The following is a 25630-nucleotide window of genomic DNA, read 5'->3' as shown; positions in this document are numbered from 1 at the left end:
TCTAAAAACACTCAAGGTGTCCTGAAATGTTCGCAAATAAACAAAATGGGGGTGTTCTGAGGACGCTGTCCGTATTGTTCGATGGCAAGTTGAAAGTGTTCTAAGAACACTCAGGGTGTCCTGAAATGTTCGCACATAAACCAAATGGGGTGTGTTCTAAGAACACACGCGTTGTCCTGAAATGTTCGTAGGGGGTGTCCTGAGAACGCTGTCCGTATTGTTCGTTGTCGAGTTGAAAGTGTTCTAAGAACTCTCGCGGTGTCCTGAAATGTTCGTAGGGGGTGTTCTGAAGACGCTGTCCGTATTGTTCGTTGTCGAGTTGAAAGTGTTCTAAGAACTCTCGCGGTGTCCTGAAATGTTCGCAGGAGGTGTCCTAAAGACGCTGTCCGTATTGTTCGATGGCAAGTTGAAAGTGTTCTAAGAACGCTCGGGGTGTCAAGAAATATTCGCAAATAAACAAAATGGGGGTGTTCTGAGGACGCTGTCCGTATTGTTCGTTGTCAAGTTGAAAGTGTTCTAAGAACTCTCGCGTTGTCCTGAAATGTTCGCACATAAACAAAATGGGGGTGTGTTCTAAGAACACACGCGTTGTCCTGAAATGTTCGTAGGGGGTGTCCTGAGAACGCTGTCCATATTGTTCGTTGTCGAGTTGAAAGTGTTCTAAGAACTCTCGCGGTGTCCTGAAATGTTCGTGGGGGGTGTTCTGAAGACGCTGTCCGTATTGTTCGTTGTCAAGTTGAAAGTGTTCTAAGAACTCTCGCGTTGTCCTGAAATGTTCGTAGGGGGTGTCCTGAAAACGCTGTCCGTATTGTTCGATGGCAAGTTGAAAGTGTTCTAAGAACACTCGGGGTGTCCTGAAATGTTCGCACATAAACAAAATGGGGGTGTGTTCTAAGAACACACGCATTGTCCTGAAATGTTCGTAGGGGGTGTCCTGAAGACGCTGTCCGTATTGTTCGTTGTCAAGTTGAAAGTGTTCTAAGAACTCTCGCGGTGTCCTGAAATGTTCGTAGGGGGTGTCCTGAAGACGCTGTCCGTATTGTTCGATGGCAAGTTGAAAGTGTTCTAAGAACTCTCGCGTTGTCCTGCAATGTTCGTAGGGGGTGTTCTGAAGACGCTGTCCGTATTGTTCGTTGTCAAGTTGAAAGTGTTCTAAGTACTCTCGCGTTGTCCTGAAATATTCGCACATAAACAAAATGGGGGTGTGTTCTAAGAACACACGCGATGTCCTGAAGTGTTCTAAGAACTCTTGCAGTGTCCTGAAATGTTCGCAGGGGGTGTCCTGAAGAGGCTGTCCGTATTGTTCGATGGCAAGTTGAAAGTGTTCTAAGAACTGTCTCGGTTTCCTGAAATGTTCGCAAATAAACAAAATGGGGGTGTGTTCTAAGAACACACGCGATGTCCTGAAGTGTTCTAAGAACTCTCGCAGTGTCCTGAAATGTTCACAGGAGGTGTCCTGAAGACGCTGTCCGTATTGTTCGATGGCAAGTTGAAAGTGTTCTAAGAACACTCGGGGTTTCCTGAAATGTTCGCAAATAAACAAAATGGGGGTGTTCTGAGGACGCTGTCCGTATTGTTCGTTGTCAAGTTGAAAGTGTTCTAAGAACTCTCGCGTTGTCCTGAAATGTTCGCACATAAACAAAATGGGGGTGTGTTCTAAGAACACACGCGTTGTCCTGAAATGTTCGTAGGGGGTGTCCTGAGGGCGCTATCCATATTGTTCGTTGTCGAGTTGAAAGTGTTCTAAGAACTCTTGCGGTGTCCTGAAATGTTTGTAGGGGGTGTCCTGAAGACGCTGTCTGTCTTGTTCGATGGCAAGTTGAAAGTGTTCTAAGAACTCTCTCGTTGTCCTGAAATGTTCGTAGGGGGTGTCCTGAAGACGCTGTCCGTATTGTTCGATGGCAAGTTGAAAGTGTTTTAAGAACTGTCTCGGTTTTCTGAAATGTTCGCAAATAAACAAAATTGGGGTGTGTTCTAAGAACACATGCATTGTCCTGAAATGTTCGCAGGAGGTGTCCTAAAGACGCTGTCCGTATTGTTCGATGGCAAGTTGAAAGTGTTCTAAGAACGCTCGGGGTGTCCTGAAATGGTCGCAAATAAACAAAATGGGGGTGTTCTGAGGCCGCGGTCCGTATTGTTCGTTGTCAAGTTGAAAGTGTTCTAAGAACTCTCGCGGTGTCCTGAAATGTTCGTAGGGGGTGTCCTGAGAACGCTGTCCGTATTGTTCGTTGTCGAGTTGAAAGTGTTCTAAGAACTCTCGCGGTGTCCTGAAATGTTCGCAGGAGGTGTCCTAAAGACGCTGTCCGTATTGTTCGATGGCAAGTTGAAAGTGTTCTAAGAACGCTCGGGGTGTCAAGAAATATTCGCAAATAAACAAAATGGGGGTGTTCTGAGGACGCTGTCCGTATTGTTCGTTGTCAAGTTGAAAGTGTTCTAAGAACTGTCGCGTTGTCCTGAAATGTTCGCACATAAACAAAATGGGGGTGTGCTCTAAGAACACACGCGTTGTCCTGAAATGTTCGTAGGGGGTGTCCTGAGAACGCTGTCCATATTGTTCGTTGTCGAGTTGAAAGTGTTCTAAGAACTCTCGCGGTGTCCTGAAATGTTCGTGGGGGGTGTTCTGAAGACGCTGTCCGTATTGTTCGTTGTCAAGTTGAAAGTGTTCTAAGAACTCTCGCGTTGTCCTGAAATGTTCGTAGGGGGTGTCCTGAAGACGCTGTCCGTATTGTTCGATGGCAAGTTGAAAGTGTTCTAAGAACACTCGGGGTGTCCTGAAATGTTCGCACATAAACAAAATGGGGGTGTGTTCTAAGAACACACGCATTGTCCTGAAATGTTCGTAGGGGGTGTCCTGAAGACGCTGTCCGTATTGTTCGATGGCAAGTTGAAAGTGTTCTAAGAACTCTCGCGTTGTCCTGCAATGTTCGTAGGGGGTGTTATGAAGACGCTGTCCGTATTGTTCGTTGTCAAGTTGAAAGTGTTCTAAGTACTCTCGCGTTGTCCTGAAATATTCGCACATAAACAAAATGGGGGTGTGTTCTAAGAACACACGCAATGTCCTGAAGTGTTCTAAGAACTCTCGCAGTGTCCTGAAATGTTCGCAGGGGGTGTCCTGAAGACGCTGTCCGTATTGTTCGATGGCAAGTTGAAAGTGTTCTAAGAACTGTCTCGGTTTCCTGAAATGTTCGCAAATAAACAAAATGGGGGTGTGTTCTAAGAACACACGCGATGTCCTGAAGTGTTCTAAGAACTCTCGCAGTGTCCTGAAATGTTCACAGGAGGTGTCCTGAAGACGCTGTCCGTATTGTTCGATGGCAAGTTGAAAGTGTTCTAAGAACACTCGGGGTTTCCTGAAATGTTCGCAAATAAACAAAATGGGGGTGTTCTGAGGACGCTGTCCGTATTGTTCGTTGTCAAGTTGAAAGTGTTCTAAGAACTCTCGCGTTGTCCTGAAATGTTCGCACATAAACAAAATGGGGGTGTGTTCTAAGAACACACGCGTTGTCCTGAAATGTTCGTAGGGGGTGTCCTGAGGGCGCTATCCATATTGTTCGTTGTCGAGTTGAAAGTGTTCTAAGAACTCTTGCGGTGTCCTGAAATGTTTGTAGGGGGTGTCCTGAAGACGCTGTCTGTCTTGTTCGATGGCAAGTTGAAAGTGTTCTAAGAACTCTCTCGTTGTCCTGAAATGTTCGTAGGGGGTGTCCTGAAGACGCTGTCCGTATTGTTCGATGGCAAGTTGAAAGTGTTTTAAGAACTGTCTCGGTTTTCTGAAATGTTCGCAAATAAACAAAATTGGGGTGTGTTCTAAGAACACATGCATTGTCCTGAAATGTTCGCAGGAGGTGTCCTAAAGACGCTGTCCGTATTGTTCGATGGCAAGTTGAAAGTGTTCTAAGAACGCTCGGGGTGTCCTGAAATGGTCGCAAATAAACAAAATGGGGGTGTTCTGAGGCCGCGGTCCGTATTGTTCGTTGTCAAGTTGAAAGTGTTCTAAGAACTCTCGCGTTGTCCTGAAATGTTCACACATAAACAAAATGGGGGTGTGTTCTAAGAACACGCGCGTTGTCCTGAAATGTTCAGAGGGGTTGTCCTGAGGGCACTATCCATATTGTTCGTTGCCGAGTTGAAAGTGTTCTAAGAACTCGCGCGGTGTCCTGAAATGTTGGTAGGGGGTGTCCTGAAGACGCTGTCTGTCTTGTTCGATGGCAAGTTGAAAGTGTTCTAAGAACTCTCTCGTTGTCCTGAAATGTTCGTAGGGGTTGTTCTGAAGACGCTGTCCGTATTGTTCGTTGTCAAGTTGAAAGTGTTCTAAGAAATCTCGCGTTGTCCTGAAATGTTCGCACCTAAACAAAAAGGGGGTGTGTTCTAAGAACACACGCGTTGTCCTGAAGTGTTCTAAGAACTCTTGCGGTGTCCTGAAATGTTCGTAGGGGTGTCCTGAAGACGCTGTCCGTATTGTTCGATGGCAAGTTGAAAGTGTTCTAAGAACTGTCTCGGTGTCCTGAAATGTTCGCAAATAAACAAAATGGGGGTGTGTTCTAAGAACACACGCGTTGTCCTGAAATATTCGTAGGGGGTGTCCTGAGGGCGCTGTCCGTATTGTTCGTTGTCGAGTTGAAAGTTTTCTAAGAACTCTCGTGGCGTCCTGAAATGTTCGCAGGGGGTGTCCTTAAGACGCTGTCCGTATTGTTCGATGGCAAGTTGAAAGTGTTCTAAGAACTCTCGCGGTGTCCTGAAATGTTCGCAGGGGGTGTCCTGAAGATGCTGTCCGTATTGTTCGATGGCAAGTTGAAAGTGTTCTAATAACTCTCGCGTTGTCCTGAAATGTTCGTAGGGGGTGTTCTGAAGACGCTGTCCGTATTGTTCGTTGTCAAGTTGAAAGTGTTCTAAAAACTCTCGCATTGTCCTGAAATGTTCGCACATAAATAAAATGGGGGTGTGTTCTAAGAACACACGCGTTGTCCTGAAGTGTTCTAAGAACTCTCGCAGTGTCCTGAAATGTTCATAGGGGGTGTCCTGAAGACACTGTCCGTATTGTTCGATGGCAAGTTGAAAGTGTTCTAAGAACTCTTGCGTTGTCCTGAAATGTTCGCACATAAACAAAATGGCAGTGTGTTCTAAGAACACACGTGTTGTCCTGAAGTGTTCTAAGAACTCTCGCAGTGTCCTGAAATGTTCATAGGGGGTGTCCTGAAGACACTGTCCGTATTTTTCGATGGCAAGTTGAAAGTGTTCTAAGAACTGTCTCGGTGAACTGAAAGTTTCGTAAATAAAAAAGATGGGTGTGTGTTCTAAGAACTCACGCGTTGTCCTGAAATGTTCGCACATAAACAAAATGGGGGACACACGCGTTGTCCTGAAGTGTTCTAAGAACTCTCGTGGTGTCCTGAAATGTTTGTAGGGGGTGTCCTGAAGACGCTGTCCGTATTGTTCGTTGTCAAGTTGAAAGTGTTCTAAGAACTCTTGCGTTGTCCTGAAATGTTCGCACATAAACAAAATGGGGGTGTGTTCTAAGAACACACGCGTTGTCCTGAAATGTTCGTAGGGGGTGTCCTGAGGGCGCTGTCCGTATTGTTCGTTGTTGAGTTGAAAGTGTTCTAAGAACTCTCGTGGTGTCCTGAAATGTTCGCAGGGGGTGTCCTGAAGACGCTGTCCGTATTGTTCGATGGCAAGTTGAAAGTGTTCTAAGAACACTCGGGGTGTCAAGAAATGTTCGCAAATAAACAAAATGGGGGTGTTCTGAGGACGCTGTCCGTATTGTTCGTTGTCAAGTTGAAAGTGTTCTAAGAACTCTCGCGTTGTCCTGAAATGTTCGCACATAAACAAAATGGGGGTGTGTTCTAAGAACACACGCGTTGTCCTGAAATGTTCGTAGGGGGTGTCCTGAGAACACTGTCCATATTGTTCGTTGTCGAGTTGAAAGTGTTCTAAGAACTCTCGCGGTGTCCTGAAATGTTCATAGGGGGTATTCTGAAGACGCTGTCCGTATTGTTCGTTGTCATTGAAAGTGTTCTAAGAACTCTCGCGTTGTCCTGAAATGTTCGTAGGGGGTGTCCTGAAGACGCTGTCCGTATTGTTCGATGGCAAGTTGAAAGTGTTCTAAGAACACTCGGGGTGTCCTGAAATGTTCGCACATAAACAAAATGGGGGTGTGTTCTAAGAACACATGCATTGTCCTGAAATGTTCGTAGGGGGTGTCCTGAGGACGCTGTCCATATTGTTCGTTGTCAAGTTGAAAGTGTTCTAAGAACTCTCGCGGTGTCCTGAAATGTTCGTAGGGGGTGTCCTGAAGACGCTGTCCGTATTGTTCGATGGCAAGTTGAAAGTGTTCTAAGAACTCTCGCGTTGTCCTGCAATGTTCGTAGGGGGTGTTCTGAAGACGCTGTCCGTATTGTTCGTTGTCAAGTTGAAAGTGTTCTAAGTACTCTCGCGTTGTCCTGAAATATTCGCACATAAACAAAATGGGGGTGTGTTCTAAGAACACACGCGATGTCCTGAAGTGTTCTAAGAACTCTCGCAGTGTCCTGAAATGTTCGCAGGGGGTGTCCTGAAGGCGCTGTCCGTATTGTTCGATGGCAAGTTGAAAGTGTTCTAAGAACTGTCTCGGTTTCCTGAAATGTTCGCAAATAAACAAAATGGGGGTGTGTTCTAAGAACACATGCGTTGTCCTGAAATGTTCACAGGAGGTGTCCTGAAGACGCTGTCCGTATTGTTCGATGGCAAGTTGAAAGTGTTCTAAGAACACTCGGGGTTTCCTGAAATGTTCGCAAATAAACAAAATGGGGGTGTTCTGAGGACGCTGTCCGTATTGTTCGTTGTCAAGTTGAAAGTGTTCTAAGAACTCTCGCGTTGTCCTGAAATGTTCGCACATAAACAAAATGGGGGTGTGTTCTAAGAACACACGCGTTGTCCTGAAATGTTCGTAGGGGGTGTCCTGAGGGCGCTATCCATATTGTTCGTTGTCGAGTTGAAAGTGTTCTAAGAACTCTTGCGGTGTCCTGAAATGTTTGTAGGGGGTGTCCTGAAGACGCTGTCTGTCTTGTTCGATGGCAAGTTGAAAGTGTTCTAAGAACTCTCTCGTTGTCCTGAAATGTTCGTAGGGGGTGTTCTGAAGACGCTGTCCGTATTGTTCATTGTCAAGTTGAAAGTGTTCTAAGAACTCTCGCGTTGTCCTGAAATAATCGCACATAAACAAAAAGGGTGTGTGTTCTAAGAACACACGCGTTGTCCTGAAGTGTTCTAAGAACTCTTGCGGTGTCCTGAAATGTTCGTAGGGGGTGTCCTTAATACTCTGTCCGTATTGTTCGATGGCAAGTTGAAAGTGTTCTAAGAACTGTCTCGGTGTCCTGAAATGTTCGCAAATAAACAAAATGGGGCTGTGTTGTAAGAACACACGCGTTGTCCTGAAATGTTCGTAGGGGGTGTCCTGAGGGCGCTGTCTGTATTGTTCGTTGTCGAGTTGAAAGTTTTCTAATAACTCTCGTGGTGTCCTGAAATGTTCGCAGGGGGTGTCCTTAATACGCTGTCCGTATTGTTTGATGGCAAGTTGAAAGTGTTCTAAAAACACTCAAGGTGTCCTGAAATGTTCGCAAATAAACAAAATGGGGGTGTTCTGAGGACGCTGTCCGTATTGTTCGATGGCAAGTTGAAAGTGTTCTAAGAACACTCAGGGTGTCCTGAAATGTTCGCACATAAACCAAATGGGGGTGTGTTCTAAGAACACACGCGTTGTCCTGAAATGTTCGTAGGGGGTGTCCTGAGAACACTGTCCGTATTGTTCGTTGTCGAGTTGAAAGTGTTCTAAGAACTCTCGCGGTGTCCTGAAATGTTCGTAGGGGGTGTTCTGAAGACGCTGTCCGTATTGTTCGTTGTCGAGTTGAAAGTGTTCTAAGAACTCTCGCGGTGTCCTGAAATGTTCGCAGGAGGTGTCCTAAAGACGCTGTCCGTATTGTTCGATGGCAAGTTGAAAGTGTTCTAAGAACGCTCGGGGTGTCAAGAAATATTCGCAAATAAACAAAATGGGGGTGTTCTGAGGACGCTGTCCGTATTGTTCGTTGTCAAGTTGAAAGTGTTCTAAGAACTCTCGCGTTGTCCTGAAATGTTCGCACATAAACAAAATGGGGGTGTGTTCTAAGAACACACGCGTTGTCCTGAAATGTTCGTAGGGGGTGTCCTGAGAACGCTGTCCATATTGTTCGTTGTCGAGTTGAAAGTGTTCTAAGAACTCTCGCGGTGTCCTGAAATGTTCGTGGGGGGTGTTCTGAAGACGCTGTCCGTATTGTTCGTTGTCAAGTTGAAAGTGTTCTAAGAACTCTCGCGTTGTCCTGAAATGTTCGTAGGGGGTGTCCTGAAGACGCTGTCCGTATTGTTCGATGGCAAGTTGAAAGTGTTCTAAGAACACTCGGGGTGTCCTGAAATGTTCGCACATAAACAAAATGGGGGTGTGTTCTAAGAACACACGCATTGTCCTGAAATGTTCGTAGGGGGTGTCCTGAAGACGCTGTCCGTATTGTTCGTTGTCAAGTTGAAAGTGTTCTAAGAACTCTCGCGGTGTCCTGAAATGTTCGTAGGGGGTGTCCTTAATACTCTGTCCGTATTGTTCGATGGCAAGTTGAAAGTGTTCTAAGAACTGTCTCGGTGTCCTGAAATGTTCGCAAATAAACAAAATGGGGCTGTGTTGTAAGAACACACGCGTTGTCCTGAAATGTTCGTAGGGGGTGTCCTGAGGGCGCTGTCTGTATTGTTCATTGTCGAGTTGAAAGTTTTCTAATAACTCTCGTGGTGTCCTGAAATGTTCGCAGGGGGTGTCCTTAATACGCTGTCCGTATTGTTTGATGGCAAGTTGAAAGTGTTCTAAAAACACTCAAGGTGTCCTGAAATGTTCGCAAATAAACAAAATGGGGGTGTTCTGAGGACGCTGTCCGTATTGTTCGATGGCAAGTTGAAAGTGTTCTAAGAACACTCAGGGTGTCCTGAAATGTTCGCACATAAACCAAATGGGGGTGTGTTCTAAGAACACACGCGTTGTCCTGAAATGTTCGTAGGGGGTGTCCTGAGAACGCTGTCCGTATTGTTCGTTGTCGAGTTGAAAGTGGTCTAAGAACTCTTGCGGTGTCCTGAAATGTTCGTAGGGGGTGTTCTGAAGACGCTGTCCGTATTGTTTGTTGTCGAGTTGAAAGTGTTCTAAGAACTCTCGCGGTGTCCTGAAATGTTCGCAGGAGGTGTCCTAAAGACGCTGTCCGTATTGTTCGATGGCAAGTTGAAAGTGTTCTAAGAACGCTCGGGGTGTCAAGAAATATTCGCAAATAAACAAAATGGGGGTGTTCTGAGGACGCTGTCCGTATTGTTCGTTGTCAAGTTGAAAGTGTTCTAAGAACTCTCGCGTTGTCCTGAAATGTTCGCACATAAACAAAATGGGGGTGTGTTCTAAGAACACACGCGTTGTCCTGAAATGTTCGTAGGGGGTGTCCTGAGAACGCTGTCCATATTGTTCGTTGTCGAGTTGAAAGTGTTCTAAGAACTCTCGCGGTGTCCTGAAATGTTCGTGGGGGGTGTTCTGAAGACTCTGTCCGTATTGTTCGTTGTCAAGTTGAAAGTGTTCTAAGAACTCTCGCGTTGTCCTGAAATGTTCGTAGGGGGTGTCCTGAAGACGCTGTCCGTATTGTTCGATGGCAAGTTGAAAGTGTTCTAAGAACACTCGGGGTGTCCTGAAATGTTCGCACATAAACAAAATGGGGGTGTGTTCTAAGAACACACGCATTGTCCTGAAATGTTCGTAGGGGGTGTCCTGAAGACGCTGTCCGTATTGTTCGTTGTCAAGTTGAAAGTGTTCTAAGAACTCTCGCGGTGTCCTGAAATGTTCGTAGGGGGTGTCCTGAAGACGCTGTCCGTATTGTTCGATGGCAAGTTGAAAGTGTTCTAAGAACTCTCGGGTTGTCCTGCAATGTTCGTAGGGGGTGTTCTGAAGACGCTGTCCGTATTGTTCGTTGTCAAGTTGAAAGTGTTCTAAGTACTCTCGCGTTGTCCTGAAATATTCGCACATAAACAAAATGGGGGTGTGTTCTAAGAACACACGCGATGTCCTGAAGTGTTCTAAGAACTCTCGCAGTGTCCTGAAATGTTCGCAGGGGGTGTCCTGAAGACGCTGTCCGTATTGTTCGATGGCAAGTTGAAAGTGTTCTAAGAACTGTCTCGGTTTCCTGAAATGTTCGCAAATAAACAAAATGGGGGTGTGTTCTAAGAACACACGCGATGTCCTGAAGTGTTCTAAGAACTCTCGCAGTGTCCTGAAATGTTCACAGGAGGTGTCCTGAAGACGCTGTCCGTATTGTTCGATGGCAAGTTGAAAGTGTTCTAAGAACACTCGGGGTTTCCTGAAATGTTCGCAAATAAACAAAATGGGGGTGTTCTGAGGACGCTGTCCGTATTGTTCGTTGTCAAGTTGAAAGTGTTCTAAGAACTCTCGCGTTGTCCTGAAATGTTCGCACATAAACAAAATGGGGGTGTGTTCTAAGAACACACGCGTTGTCCTGAAATGTTCGTAGGGGGTGTCCTGAGGGCGCTATCCATATTGTTCGTTGTCGAGTTGAAAGTGTTCTAAGAACTCTTGCGGTGTCCTGAAATGTTTGTAGGGGGTGTCCTGAAGACGCTGTCTGTCTTGTTCGATGGCAAGTTGAAAGTGTTCTAAGAACTCTCTCGTTGTCCTGAAATGTTCGTAGGGGGTGTTCTGAAGACGCTGTCCGTATTGTTCATTGTCAAGTTGAAAGTGTTCTAAGAACTCTCGCGTTGTCCTGAAATGTTCGCACATAAACAAAAAGGGTGTGTGTTTTAAGAACACACGCGTTGTCCTGAAGTGTTCTAAGAACTCTTGCGGTGTCCTGAAATGTTCGTAAAGGGTGTCCTGAAGACGCTGTCCGTATTGTTCGATGGCAAGTTGAAAGTGTTCTAAGAACTGTCTCGGTGTCCTGAAATGTTCGCAAATAAACAAAATGGGGCTGTGTTCTAAGAACACACGCGTTGTCCTGAAATGTTCGTAGGGGTTGTCCTGAGGGCGCTGTCCGTATTGTTTGATGGCAAGTTGAAAGTGTTCTAAAAACACTCAGGGTGTCCTGAAATGTTCGCAAATAAACAAAATGGGGGTGTTCTGAGGACGCTGTCCGTATTGTTCGATGGCAAGTTGAAAGTGTTCTAAGAACACTCAGGGTGTCCTGAAATGTTCGCACATAAACCAAATGGGGGTGTGTTCTAAGAACACACGCGTTGTCCTGAAATGTTCGTAGGGGGTGTCCTGAGAACGCTGTCCGTATTGTTCGTTGTCGAGTTGAAAGTGTTCTAAGAACTCTCGCGGTGTCCTGAAATGTTCGTAGGGGGTGTTCTGAAGACGCTGTCCTTATTGTTCGTTGTCGAGTTGAAAGTGTTCTAAGAACTCTCGCGGTGTCCTGAAATGTTCGTAGGGGGTGTTCTGAAGACGCTGTCCGTATTGTTCGATGGCAAGTTGAAAGTGTTCTAAGAACACTCAGGGTGTCCTGAAATGTTCGCACATAAACAAAATGGGGGTGTGTTCTAAGAACACACGCGTTGTCCTGAAATGTTCGTAGGGGGTGTCCTGAGAACGCTGTCCGTATTGTTCGTTGTCGAGTTGAAAGTGTTCTAAGAACTCTCGCGGTGTCCTGAAATATTCGTAGGGGGTGTCCTGAAGACGCTGTCCGTATTGTTCGATGGCAAGTTGAAAGTGTTTTAAGAACTGTCTCGGTTTTCTGAAATGTTCGCAAATAAACAAAATGGGGGTGTGTTCTAAGAACACATGCATTGTCCTGAAATGTTCGCAGGAGGTGTCCTAAAGACGCTGTCCGTATTGTTCGATGGCAAGTTGAAAGTGTTCTAAGAACGCTCGGGGTGTCCTGAAATGTTCGCAAATAAACAAAATGGGGGTGTTCTGAGGACGCTGTCCGTATTGTTCGTTGTCAAGTTGAAAGTGTTCTAAGAACTCTCGCGTTGTCCTGAAATGTTCACACATAAACAAAATGGGGGTGTGTTCTAAGAACACGCGCGTTGTCCTGAAATGTTCAGAGGGGGTGTCCTGAGGGCACTATCCATATTGTTCGTTGTCGAGTTGAAAGTGTTCTAAGAACTCTCGCGGTGTCCTGAAATGTTTGTAGGGGGTGTCCTGAAGACGCTGTCTGTCTTGTTCGATGGCAAGTTGAAAGTGTTCTAAGAACTCTCTCGTTGTCCTGAAATGTTCGTAGGGGTTGTTCTGAAGAGGCTGTCCGTATTGTTCGTTGTCAAGTTGAAAGTGTTCTAAGAACTCTCGCGTTGTCCTGAAATGTTCGCACATAAACAAAAAGGGGGTGTGTTCTAAGAACACACGCGTTGTCCTGAAGTGTTCTAAGAACTCTTGCAGTGTCCTGAAATGTTCGTAGGGGTGTCCTGAAGACGCTGTCCGTATTGTTCGATGGCAAGTTGAAAGTGTTCTAAGAACTGTCTCGGTGTCCTGAAATGTTTGCAAATAAACAAAATGGGGGTGTGTTCTAAGAACACACGCGTTGTCCTGAAGTGTTCTAAGAACTCTCGCGGTGTCCGGAAATGTTCGCAGGGGCTGTCCTGAAGACGCTGTCCGTATTGTTCGATGGCAAGTTGAAAGTGTTCTAAGAACTGTCTCGGTTTCCTGAAATGTTCGCAAATAAACAAAATGGGGGTGTGTTCTATGAACACACGCGTTGTCCTGAAATGTTCGCAGGAGGTGTCCTGAAGACGCTGTCCGTATCGTTCGATGGCAAGTTGAAAGTGTTCTAAGAACACTCGGGGTGTCCTGAAATGTTCGCAAATAAACAAAATGGGGGTGTTCTGAGGACGCTGTCCGTATTGTTCGTTGTCAAGTTGAAAGTGTTCTAAGAACTCTCGCGTTGTCCTGAAATGTTCACACATAAACAAAATGGGGGTGTGTTCTAAGAACACACTCATTGTCCTGAAATGTTCGTAAGGGGTGTCCTGAGGACGCTGTCCATATTGTTTGTTGTTGAGTTGAAAGTGTTCTAAGAACTCTCGCGGTGTCCTGAAATGTTTGTAGGGGGTGTCCTGAAGACGCTGTCCGTATTGTTCGTTGTCAAGTTGAAAGTGTTCTAAGAACTCTCGCGTTGTCCTGAAATGTTCGCACCTAAACAAAAAGGGGGTGTGTTCTAAGAACACACGCGTTGTCCTGAAGTGTTCTAAGAACTCTTGCGGTGTCCTGAAATGTTCGTAGGGGTGTCCTGAAGACGCTGTCCGTATTGTTCGATGGCAAGTTGAAAGTGTTCTAAGAACTGTCTCGGTGTCCTGAAATGTTCGCAAATAACCAAAATGGGGGTGTGTTCTAACAACACACGCGTTGTCCTGAAATATTCGTAGGGGGTGTCCTGAGGGCGCTGTACGTATTGTTCGTTGTCGAGTTGAAAGTTTTCTAAGAACTCTCGTGGTGTCCTGAAATGTTCGCAGGGGGTGTCCTTAAGACGCTGTCCGTATTGTTCGATGGCAAGTTGAAAGTGTTCTAAGAACTCTCGCGGTGTCCTGAAATGTTCGCAGGGGGTGTCCTGAAGATGCTGTCCGTATTGTTCGATGGCAAGTTGAAAGTGTTCTAATAACTCTCGCGTTGTCCTGAAATGTTCGTAGGGGGTGTTCTGAAGACGCTGTCCGTATTGTTCGTTGTCAAGTTGAAAGTGTTCTAAAAACTCTCGCATTGTCCTGAAATGTTCGCACATAAATAAAATGGGGGTGTGTTCTAAGAACACACGCGTTGTCCTGAAGTGTTCTAAGAACTCTCGCGGTGTCCTGAAATGTTCGCAGGGGCTGTCCTGAAGACGCTGTCCGTATTGTTCGATGGCAAGTTGAAAGTGTTCTAAGAACTGTCTCGGTTTCCTGAAATGTTCGCAAATAAACAAAATGGGGGTGTGTTCTATGAACACACGCGTTGTCCTGAAATGTTCGCAGGAGGTGTCCTGAAGACGCTGTCCGTATTGTTCGATGGCAAGTTGAAAGTGTTCTAACAACACTCGGGGTGTACTGAAATGTTCGCACATAAACCAAATGGGGGTGTGTTCTAAGAACACACGCGTTGTCCTGAAATGTTCGTAGGAGGTGTCCTGAGAACGCTGTCCGTATTGTTCGTTGTCGAGTTGAAAGTGTTCTAAGAACTCTCGTGGTGTCCTGAAATGTTCGTAGGGGGTGTTCTGAAGACGCTGTCCGTATGGTTCGTTGTCGAGTTGAAAGTGTTCTAAGAACTCTCGCGGTGTCCTGAAATGTTCGTAGGGGGTGTTCTGAAGACGCTGTCCGTATTGTTCGATGGCAAGTTGAAAGTGTTCTAAGAACACTCAGGGTGTCCTGAAATGTTCGCACATAAACAAAATGGGGGTGTGTTCTAAGAACACACGCGTTGTCCTGTAATGTTCGTAGGGGGTGTCCTGAGAACGCTGTCCGTATTGTTCGTTGTCGAGTTGAAAGTGTTCTAAGAACTCTCGCGGTGTCCTGAAATGTTCGTACGGGGTGTCCTGAAGACGCTGTCCGTATTGTTCGATGGCAAGTTGAAAGTGTTTTAAGAACTGTCTCGGTTTTCTGAAATGTTCGCAAATAAATAAAATTGGGGTGTGTTCTAAGAACACATGCATTGTCCTGAAATGTTCGCAGGAGGTGTCCTAAAGACGCTGTCCGTATTGTTCAATGGCAAGTTGAAAGTGTTCCAAGAACGCTCGGGGTGTCCTGAAATGGTCGCAAATAAACAAAATGGGGGTGTTCTGAGGCCGCGGTCCGTATTGTTCGTTGTCAAGTTGAAAGTGTTCTAAGAACTCTCACGTTGTCCTGAAATGTTCACACATAAACAAAATGGGGGTGTGTTCTAAGAACACGCGCGTTGTCCTGAAATGTTCAGAGGGGGTGTCCTGAGGGCACTATCCATATTGTTCGTTGCCGAGTTGAAAGTGTTCTAAGAACTCTCGCGGTGTCCTGAAATGTTTGTAGGGGGTGTCCTGAAGACGCTGTCTGTCTTGTTCGATGGCAAGTTGAAAGTGTTCTAAGAACTCTCTCGTTGTCCTGAAATGTTCGTAGGGGTTGTTCTGAAGACGCTGTCCGTATTGTTCGTTGTCAAGTTGAAAGTGTTCTAAGAACTCTCGCGTTGTCCTGAAATGTTCGCACCTAAACAAAAAGGGTGTGTGTTCTAAGAACACACGCGTTGTCCTGAAGTGTTCTAAGAACTCTTGCGGTGTCCTGAAATGTTCGTAGGGGTGTCCTGAAGACGCTGTCCGTATTGTTCGATGGCAAGTTGAAAGTGTTCTAAGAACTGTCTCGGTGTCCTGAAATGTTTGCAAATAAACAAAATGGGGGTGTGTTCTAAGAACACATGCGTTGTCCTGAAGTGTTCTAAGAACTCTCGCGGTGTCCTGAAATGTTCGCAGGGGCTGTCCTGAAGACGCTGTCCGTATTGTTCGATGGCAAGTTGAAAGTGTTCTAAGAACTGTCTCGGTTTCCTGAAATGTTCGCAAATAAACAAAATGGGGGTGTGTTCTATGAACACACGCGTTGTCCTGAAATGTTCGCAGGAGGTGTCCTGAAGACGCTGTCCGTATTGTTCGATGGCAAGTTGAAAGTGTTCTAAGAACACTCGGGGTGTCCTGAAATGTTCGCAAATAAACAAAATGGGGGTGTTCTGAGGACGCTGTCCGTATTGTTCGTTGTCAAGTTGAAAGTGTTCTAAGAACTCTCGCGTTGTCCTGAAATGTTCACACATAAACAAAATGGGGGTGTGTTCTAAGAACACACTCGTTGTCCTGAAATGTTCGTAAGGGGTGTCCTGAGGACGCTGTCCATATTGTTTGTTGTTGAGTTGAAAGTGTTCTAAGAACTCTCGCGGTGTCCTGAAATGTTTGTAGGGGGTGTCCTGAAGACGCTGTCCGTATTGTTCGTTGTCAAGTTGAAAGTGTTCTAAGAACTCTCGCGTTGTCCTGAAATGTTCGCACCTAAACAAAAAGGGGGTGTGTTCTAAGAACACACGCGTTGTCCTGAAGTGTTCTAAGAACTCTTGCGGTGTCCTGAAATGTTCGTAGGGGTGTCCTGAAGACGCTGTCCGTATTGTTCGATGGCAAGTTGAAAGTGTTCTAAGAACTGTCTCGGTGTCCTGAAATGTTCGCAAATAAACAAAATGGGGGTGTGTTCTAACAACACACGCGTTGTCCTGAAATATTCGTAGGGGGTGTCCTGAGGGCGCTGTACGTATTGTTCGATGTCGAGTTGAAAGTTTTCTAAGAACTCTCGTGGTGTCCTGAAATGTTCGCAGGGGGTGTCCTTAAGACGCTGTCCGTATTGTTCGATGGCAAGTTGAAAGTGTTCTAAGAACTCTCGCGGTGTCCTGAAATGTTCGCAGGGGGTGTCCTGAAGATGCTGTCCATATTGTTCGATGGCAAGTTGAAAGTGTTTTAATAACTCTCGCGTTGTCCTGAAATGTTCGTAGGGGGTGTTCTGAAGACGCTGTCCGTATTGTTCGTTGTCAAGTTGAAAGTGTTCTAAAAACTCTCGCATTGTCCTGAAATGTTCGCACATAAATAAAATGGGGGTGTGTTCTAAGAACACACGCGTTGTCCTGAAGTGTTCTAAGAACTCTTGCGGTGTCCTGAAATGTTCGCAGGGGCTGTCCTGAAGACGCTGTCCGTATTGTTCGATGGCAAGTTGAAAGTGTTCTAAGAACTGTCTCGGTTTCCTGAAATGTTCGCAAATAAACAAAATGGGGGTGTGTTCTATGAACACACGCGTTGTCCTGAAATGTTCGCAGGAGGTGTCCAGAAGACGCTGTCCGTATTGTTCGATGGCAAGTTGAAAGTGTTCTAAGAACACTCGGGGTGACCTGAAATGTTCGCAAATAAACAAAATGGGGGTGTCCTGAAGACGCTGTCCGTCTTGTTCGATGGCAAGGTGAAAGTCTTCTAAGAACTCTCTCGTTGTCCTGAAATGTTCGTAGGGGGTGTTCTGAAGACGCTGTCCGTATTGTTCACTGTCAAGTTGAAAGTGTTCTAAGAACTCTCGCGTTGTCCTGAAATGTTCGCACATAAACAAAATGGGGGTGTTTTCTAAGAACACACTCGTTGTCCTGAAATGTTCGTAGGGGTGTCCGGAGGACGCTGTCCATATTGTTTGTTGTCGAGTTGAAAGTGTTCTAAGAACTCTCGTGGTGTCCTGAAATGTTTGCAGGGGGTGTCCTTAAGACGCTGTCCGTATTGTTTGATGGCAAGTTGAAAGTGTTCTAAGAACTGTCTCGGTTTTCTGAAATGGTCGCAAATAAACAAAATGGGGGTGTGTTCCAAGAACACATGCATTGTCCTGAAATGTTCGCAGGAGGTGTCCTAAAGACGCTGTCCGTATTGTTCGATGGCAAGTTGAAAGTGTTCTAAGAACGCTCGCGGTGTCCTGAAATGGTCGCAAATAAACAAAATGGGGGTGTTCTGAGGCCGCTGTCCGTATTGTTCGTTGTCAAGTTGAAAGTGTTCTAAGAACTCTCGCGGTGTCCTGAAATGTTTGTAGGGGGTGTCCTGAAGACGCTGTCTTTCTTGTTCGATGGCAAGTTGAAAGTGTTCTAAGAACTCTCTCGTTGTCCTGAAATGTTCATATGGGTTGTTCTGAAGACGCTGTCCGTATTGTTCGTTTTCAAGTTGAAAGTGTTCTAAGAACTCTCGCGTTGTCCTGAAATGTTCATAAATAAACAAAATGGGGGTGTGTTCTAAGAACACGCGCGTTGTCCTGAAATGTTCGTAGGGGGTGTCCTGAGGGCACTATCCATATTGTTCGTTGTCGAGATGAAAGTGTTCTAAGAACTCTCACGGTGTCCTGAAATGTTTGTAGGGGGTGTCCTGAAGACGCTGTCTGTCTTGTTCGATGGCAAGTTGAAAGTGTTCTAAGAACTCTCTCGTTGTCCTGAAATGTTCGTATGGGTTGTTCTGAAGACGCTGTCCGTATTGTTCGTTTTGAAGTTGAAAGTGTTCTAAGAACTCTCGCGTTGTCCTGAAATGTTCGCACCTAAACAAAAAGGGGGTGTGTTCTAAGAACACTCGCGTTGTCCTGAAATGTTCACACATAAACAAAATGGGGGTGTGTTCTAAGAACACGCGCGTTGTCCTGAAATGTTCGTAGGGGGTGTCCTGAGGGCACTATCCATATTGTTCGTTGTCGAGATGAAAGTGTTCTAAGAACTCTCGCGGTGTCCTGAAATGTTTGTAGGGGTGTCCTGAAGACGCTGTCCGTATTGTTCGATGGCAAGTTGAAAGTGTTCTAAGAACTGTCTCGGTGTCCTGAAATGTTCGCAAATAAACAAAATGGGGGTGTGTTCTAAGAACACACGCGTTGTCCTGAAAGGTTCGTAGGGTGTGTCCTGAGGACGCTGTCCGTATTGTTCGTTGTCAAGTTGAAAGTGTTCTAAGAACTCTTGCGTTGTCCTGAAATGTTCGCACATAAACAAAATGGGGGTGTCTTCTAAGTACACACGCGTTGTCCTGAAATGTTTGTAGGGGGTGTCTTTTCGTATTGTTCGTTGTCGAGTTGAAAGTGTTCTAAGAACTCTCGCGGTGTCCTGAAATGTTCGTAGGGGTGTTCTGAAGACGCTGTCCGTATTGTTCGTTGTCAAGTTGAAAGTGTTCTAAGAACTCTCGCGTTGTCCTGAAATGTTCGCACATAAACAAAATGGCGGTGTGTTCTAAGAACACACGTGTTGTCCTGAAGTGTTCTAAGAACTCTCGCAGTGTCCTGAAATGTTCATAGGGGGTGTCCTGAAGACACTGTCCGTATTTTTCGATGGCAAGTTGAAAGTGTTCTAAGAACTGTCTCGGTGAACTGAAATTTTCGTAAATAAAAAAGATGGGTGTGTGTTCTAAGAACTCACGCGTTGTCCTGAAGTGTTCTAAGAACTCTCGTGGTGTCCTGAAATGTTTGTAGGGGGTGTCCTGAAGACGCTGTCCGTATTGTTCGTTGTCAAGTTGAAAGTGTTCTAAGAACTCTTGCGTTATCCTGAAATGTTCGCACATAAACAAAATGGGGGTGTGTTCTAAGAACACACGCGTTGTCCTGAAGTGTTCTAAGAACTCTTGCGGTGTCCTGAAATGTTCGTAGGGGGTGTCCTGAGGGCGCTGTCCGTATTGTTCGTTGTTGAGTTGAAAGTGTTCTAAGAACTCTCGTGGTGTCCTGAAATGTTCGCAGGGGGTGTCCTGAAGACGCTGTCCGTATTGTTCGATGGCAAGTTGAAAGTGTTCTAAGAACTGTCTCGGTTTCCTGAAATGTTCGCAAATAAACAAAATGGGGGTGTGTTCTAAGAACACATGCGTTGTCCTGAAATGTTCACAGGAGGTGTCCTGAAGACGCTGTCCGTATTGTTCGATGGCAAGTTGAAAGTGTTCTAAGAACACTCGGGGTTTCCTGAAATGTTCGCAAATAAACAAAATGGGGGTGTTCTGAGGACGCTGTCTGTATTGTTCGTTGTCAAGTTGAAAGTTCTAAGAACTCTCGCGTTGTCCTGAAATGTTCGCACATAAACAAAATGGGGGTGTGTTCTAAGAACACACGCGTTGTCCTGAAATGTTCGTAGGGGGTGTCCTGAAGACGCTGTCTGTCTTGTTCGATGGCAAGTTGAAAGTGTTCTAAGAACTCTCTCGTTGTCCTGAAATGTTCGTAGGGGGTGTTCTGAAGACGCTGTCCGTATTGTTCGTTGTCAAGTTGAAAGTGTTCAAAGAACTCTCGCGTTGTCCTGAAATGTTCGCACATAAACAAAAAGGGTGTGTGTTCTAAGAACACACGCGTTGTCCTGAAGTGTTCTAAGAACTCTTGCGGTGTCCTGAAATGTTCGTAGGGGGTGTCCTGAAGACGCTGTCCGTATTGTTCGATGGCAAGTTGAAAGTGTTCTAAGACCACTCGGGGTGTCCTGAAATGTTCGCACATAAACCAAATGGGGGTGTGTTCTAAGAACACACGCGTTGTCCTGAAATGTTCGTAGGGGGTGTCCTGAGAACGCTGTCCGTATTGTTGGTTGTCGAGTTGAAAGTGTTCTAAGAACTCTCGTGGTGTCCTGAAATGTTCGTAGGGGGTGTTCTGAAGACGCTGTACGTATGGTTCGTTGTCGAGTTGAAAGTGTTCTAAGAACTCTCGCGGTGTCCTGAAATGTTCGTAGGGGGTGTCCTGAAGACGCTGTCCGTATTGTTCGATGGCAAGTTGAAAGTGTTCTAAGAACTCTCGCGTTGTCCTGAAATGTTCGCACATAAACAAAATGGGGGTGTGTTCTAAGAACACACGCGTTGTCCTGAAATGTTCGTAGGGGGTGTCCTGAGGGCGCTGTCTGTATTGTTCGTTGTCGAGTTGAAAGTTTTCTAAGAACTCTCGTGGTGTCCTGAAATGTTCGTAGGGGGTGTTCTGAAGACGCTGTCCGTATTGTTCGTTGTCAAGTTGAAAGTGTTCTAAGAACTCTCGCGTTGTCCTGAAATGTTCGCCCATAAACAAAAAGGGTGTGTGTTCTAAGAACACACGCGTTGTCCTGAAGTGTTCTAAGAACTCTTGGGGTGTCCTGAAGACGCTGTCCGTATTGTTCGATGACAAGTTGAAAGTGTTCTAAGAACTGTCTCGGTGTCCTGAAATGTTCTCAAATAAACAAAATGGGGCTGTGTTCTAAGAACACACGCGTTGTCCTGAAATGTTCGTAGGGGGTGTCCTGAGAGCGCTGTCCATATTGTTCGTTGTCGAGTTGAAAGTTTTCTAAGAACTCTCGTGGTGTCCTGAAATGTTCGCAGGGGGTGTCCTTAATACGCTGTCCGTATTGTTTGATGGCAAGTTGAAAGTGTTCTAAAAACACTCAGGGTGTCCTGAAATGTTCGCAAATAAACAAAATGGGGGTTATCTGAGGACGCTGTCCGTATTGTTCGATGGCAAGTTGAAAGTGTTCTAAGAACACTCGGGGTGTCCTGAAATGTTCGCACATAAACCAAATGGGGGTGTGTTCTAAGAACACACGCGTTGTCCTGAAATGTTCGTAGGGGGTGTCCTGAGAACGCTGTCCGTATTGTTCGTTGTCGAGTTGAAAGTGTTCTAAGAACTCTCGTGGTGTCCTGAAATGTTCGTAGGGGGTGTTCTGAAGACGCTGTCCGTATGGTTCGTTGTCGAGTTGAAAGTGTTCTAAGAACTCTCGCGGTGTCCTGAAATGTTCGTAGGGGGTGTTCTGAAGACGCTGTCCGTATTGTTCGATGGCAAGTTGAAAGTGTTCTAAGAACACTCAGGGTGTCCTGAAATGTTCGCACATAAACAAAATGGGGGTGTGTTCTAAGAACACACGCGTTGTCCTGAAATGTTCGTAGGGGGTGTCCTAAAAACGCTCTCCGTATTGTTCGTTGTCGAGTTGAAAGTGTTCTAAGAACTCTCGCGGTGTCCTGAAATGTTCGTAGGGGTTGTTCTGAAGACGCTGTCCGTATTGTTCGTTGTCAAGTTGAAAGTGTTCTAAGAACTCTCGCGTTGTCCTGAAATGTTCGCACCTAAACAAAAAGGGTGTGTGTTCTAAGAACACACGCGTTGTCCTGAAGTGTTCTAAGAACTCTTGCGGTGTCCTGAAATGTTCGTAGGGGTGTCCTGAAGACGCTGTCCGTATTGTTCGATGGCAATTTGAAAGTGTTCTAAGAACTGTCTCGGTGTCCTGAAATGTTTGCAAATAAACAAAATGGGGGTGTGTTCTAAGAACACATGCGTTGTCCTGAAGTGTTCTAAGAACTCTCGCGGTGTCCTGAAATGTTCGCAGGGGCTGTCCTGAAGACGCTGTCCGTATTGTTCGATGGCAAGTTGAAAGTGTTCTAAGAACTGTCTCGGTTTCCTGAAATGTTCGCAAATAAACAAAATGGGGGTGTGTTCTATGAACACACGCGTTGTCCTGAAATGTTCGCAGGAGGTGTCCTGAAGACGCTGTCCGTATTGTTCGATGGCAAGTTGAAAGTGTTCTAAGAACACTCGGGGTGTCCTGAAATGTTCGCAAATAAACAAAATGGGGGTGTTCTGAGGACGCTGTCCGTATTGTTCGTTGTCAAGTTGAAAGTGTTCTAAGAACTCTCGCGTTGTCCTGAAATGTTCACACATAAACAAAATGGGGGTGTGTTCTAAGAACACACTCGTTGTCCTGAAATGTTCGTAAGGGGTGTCCTGAGGACGCTGTCCATATTGTTTGTTGTTGAGTTGAAAGTGTTCTAAGAACTCTCGCGGTGTCCTGAAATGTTTGTAGGGGGTGTCCTGAAGACGCTGTCCGTATTGTTCGTTGTCAAGTTGAAAGTGTTCTAAGAACTCTCGCGTTGTCCTGAAATGTTCGCACCTAAACAAAAAGGGGGTGTGTTCTAAGAACACACGCGTTGTCCTGAAGTGTTCTAAGAACTCTTGCGGTGTCCTGAAATGTTCGTAGGGGTGTCCTGAAGACGCTGTCCGTATTGTTCGATGGCAAGTTGAAAGTGTTCTAAGAACTGTCTCGGTGTCCTGAAATGTTCGCAAATAAACAAAATGGGGGTGTGTTCTAACAACACACGCGTTGTCCTGAAATATTCGTAGGGGGTGTCCTGAGGGCGCTGTACGTATTATTCGTTGTCGAGTTGAAAGTTTTCTAAGAACTCTCGTGGTGTCCTGAAATGTTCGCAGGGGGTGTCCTTAAGACGCTGTCCGTATTGTTCGATGGCAAGTTGAAAGTGTTCTAAGAACTCTCGCGGTGTCCTGAAATGTTCGCAGGGGGTGTCCTGAAGATGCTGTCCATATTGTTCGATGGCAAGTTGAAAGTGTTTTAATAACTCTCGCGTTGTCCTGAAATGTTCGTAGGGGGTGTTCTGAAGACGCTGTCCGTATTGTTCGTTGTCAAGTTGAAAGTGTTCTAAAAACTCTCGCATTGTCCTGAAATGTTCGCACATAAATAAAATGGGGGTGTGTTCTAAGAACACACGCGTTGTCCTGAAGTGTTCTAAGAACTCTTGCGGTGTCCTGAAATGTTCGCAGGGGCTGTCCTGAAGACGCTGTCCGTATTGTTCGATGGCAAGTTGAAAGTGTTCTAAGAACTGTCTCGGTTTCCTGAAATGTTCGCAAATAAACAAAATGGGGGTGTGTTCTATGAACACACGCGTTGTCCTGAAATGTTCGCAGGAGGTGTCCTGAAGACGCTGTCCGTATTGTTCGATGGCAAGTTGAAAGTGTTCTAAGAACACTCGGGGTGTCCTGAAATGTTCGCAAATAAACAAAATGGGGGTGTCCTGAAGACGCTGTCCGTCTTGTTCGATGGCAAGGTGAAAGTCTTCTAAGAACTCTCTCGTTGTCCTGAAATGTTCGTAGGGGGTGTTCTGAAGACGCTGTCCGTATTGTTCACTGTCAAGTTGAAAGTGTTCTAAGAACTCTCGCGTTGTCCTGAAATGTTCGCACATAAACAAAATGGGGGTGTTTTCTAAGAACACACTCGTTGTCCTGAAATGTTCGTAGGGGTGTCCGGAGGACGCTGTCCATATTGTTTGTTGTCGAGTTGAAAGTGTTCTAAGAACTCTCGTGGTGTCCTGAAATGTTTGCAGGGGGTGTCCTTAAGACGCTGTCCGTATTGTTTGATGGCAAGTTGAAAGTGTTCTAAGAACTGTCTCGGTTTTCTGAAATGGTCGCAAATAAACAAAATGGGGGTGTGTTCCAAGAACACATGCATTGTCCTGAAATGTTCGCAGGAGGTGTCCTAAAGACGCTGTCCGTATTGTTCGATGGCAAGTTGAAAGTGTTCTAAGAACGCTCGCGGTGTCCTGAAATGGTCGCAAATAAACAAAATGGGGGTGTTCTGAGGCCGCTGTCCGTATTGTTCGTTGTCAAGTTGAAAGTGTTCTAAGAACTCTCGCGGTGTCCTGAAATGTTTGTAGGGGGTGTCCTGAAGACGCTGTCTTTCTTGTTCGATGGCAAGTTGAAAGTGTTCTAAGAACTCTCTCGTTGTCCTGAAATGTTCATATGGGTTGTTCTGAAGACGCTGTCCGTATTGTTCGTTTTCAAGTTGAAAGTGTTCTAAGAACTCTCGCGTTGTCCTGAAATGTTCATAAATAAACAAAATGGGGGTGTGTTCTAAGAACACGCGCGTTGTCCTGAAATGTTCGTAGGGGGTGTCCTGAGGGCACTATCCATATTGTTCGTTGTCGAGATGAAAGTGTTCTAAGAACTCTCGCGGTGTCCTGAAATGTTTGTAGGGGGTGTCCTGAAGACGCTGTCTGTCTTGTTCGATGGCAAGTTGAAAGTGTTCTAAGAACTCTCTCGTTGTCCTGAAATGTTCGTATGGGTTGTTCTGAAGACGCTGTCCGTATTGTTCGTTTTGAAGTTGAAAGTGTTCTAAGAACTCTCGCGTTGTCCTGAAATGTTCGCACCTAAACAAAAAGGGGGTGTGTTCTAAGAACACTCGCGTTGTCCTGAAATGTTCACACATAAACAAAATGGGGGTGTGTTCTAAGAACACGCGCGTTGTCCTGAAATGTTCGTAGGGGGTGTCCTGAGGGCACTATCCATATTGTTCGTTGTCGAGATGAAAGTGTTCTAAGAACTCTCGCGGTGTCCTGAAATGTTCGTAGGGGTGTCCTGAAGACGCTGTCCGTATTGTTCGATGGCAAGTTGAAAGTGTTCTAAGAACTGTCTCGGTGTCCTGAAATGTTCTCAAATAAACAAAATGGGGGTGTGTTCTAAGAACACACGCGTTGTCCTGAAAGGTTCGTAGGGTGTGTCCTGAGGACGCTGTCCGTATTGTTCGTTGTCAAGTTGAAAGTGTTCTAAGAACTCTTGCGTTGTCCTGAAATGTTCGCACATAAACAAAATGGGGGTGTCTTCTAAGTACACACGCGTTGTCCTGAAATGTTTGTAGGGGGTGTCTTTTCGTATTGTTCGTTGTCGAGTTGAAAGTGTTCTAAGAACTCTCGCGGTGTCCTGAAATGTTCGTAGGGGTGTTCTGAAGACGCTGTCCGTATTGTTCGTTGTCAAGTTGAAAGTGTTCTAAGAACTCTCGCGTTGTCCTGAAATGTTCGCACATAAACAAAATGGCGGTGTGTTCTAAGAACACACGTGTTGTCCTGAAGTGTTCTAAGAACTCTCGCAGTGTCCTGAAATGTTCATAGGGGGTGTCCTGAAGACACTGTCCGTATTTTTCGATGGCAAGTTGAAAGTGTTCTAAGAACTGTCTCGGTGAACTGAAATTTTCGTAAATAAAAAAGATGGGTGTGTGTTCTAAGAACTCACGCGTTGTCCTGAAGTGTTCTAAGAACTCTCGTGGTGTCCTGAAATGTTTGTAGGGGGTGTCCTGAAGACGCTGTCCGTATTGTTCGTTGTCAAGTTGAAAGTGTTCTAAGAACTCTTGCGTTATCCTGAAATGTTCGCACATAAACAAAATGGGGGTGTGTTCTAAGAACACACGCGTTGTCCTGAAGTGTTCTAAGAACTCTTGCGGTGTCCTGAAATGTTCGTAGGGGGTGTCCTGAGGGCGCTGTTCGTTGTTGAGTTGAAAGTGTTCTAAGAACTCTCGTGGTGTCCTGAAATGTTCGCAGGGGGTGTCCTGAAGACGCTGTCCGTATTGTTCGATGGCAAGTTGAAAGTGTTCTAAGAACTGTCTCGGTTTCCTGAAATGTTCGCA

The sequence above is a fragment of the Ambystoma mexicanum genome, chromosome 12, assembly GCF_040938575.1.
Source record: "Ambystoma mexicanum isolate Mex_15411 chromosome 12, UKY_AmexF1_1, whole genome shotgun sequence".
In the NCBI taxonomy this organism is placed as follows: Eukaryota; Metazoa; Chordata; class Amphibia; order Caudata; family Ambystomatidae; genus Ambystoma; species Ambystoma mexicanum.
This window is presented reverse-complemented; position numbering follows the sequence as displayed.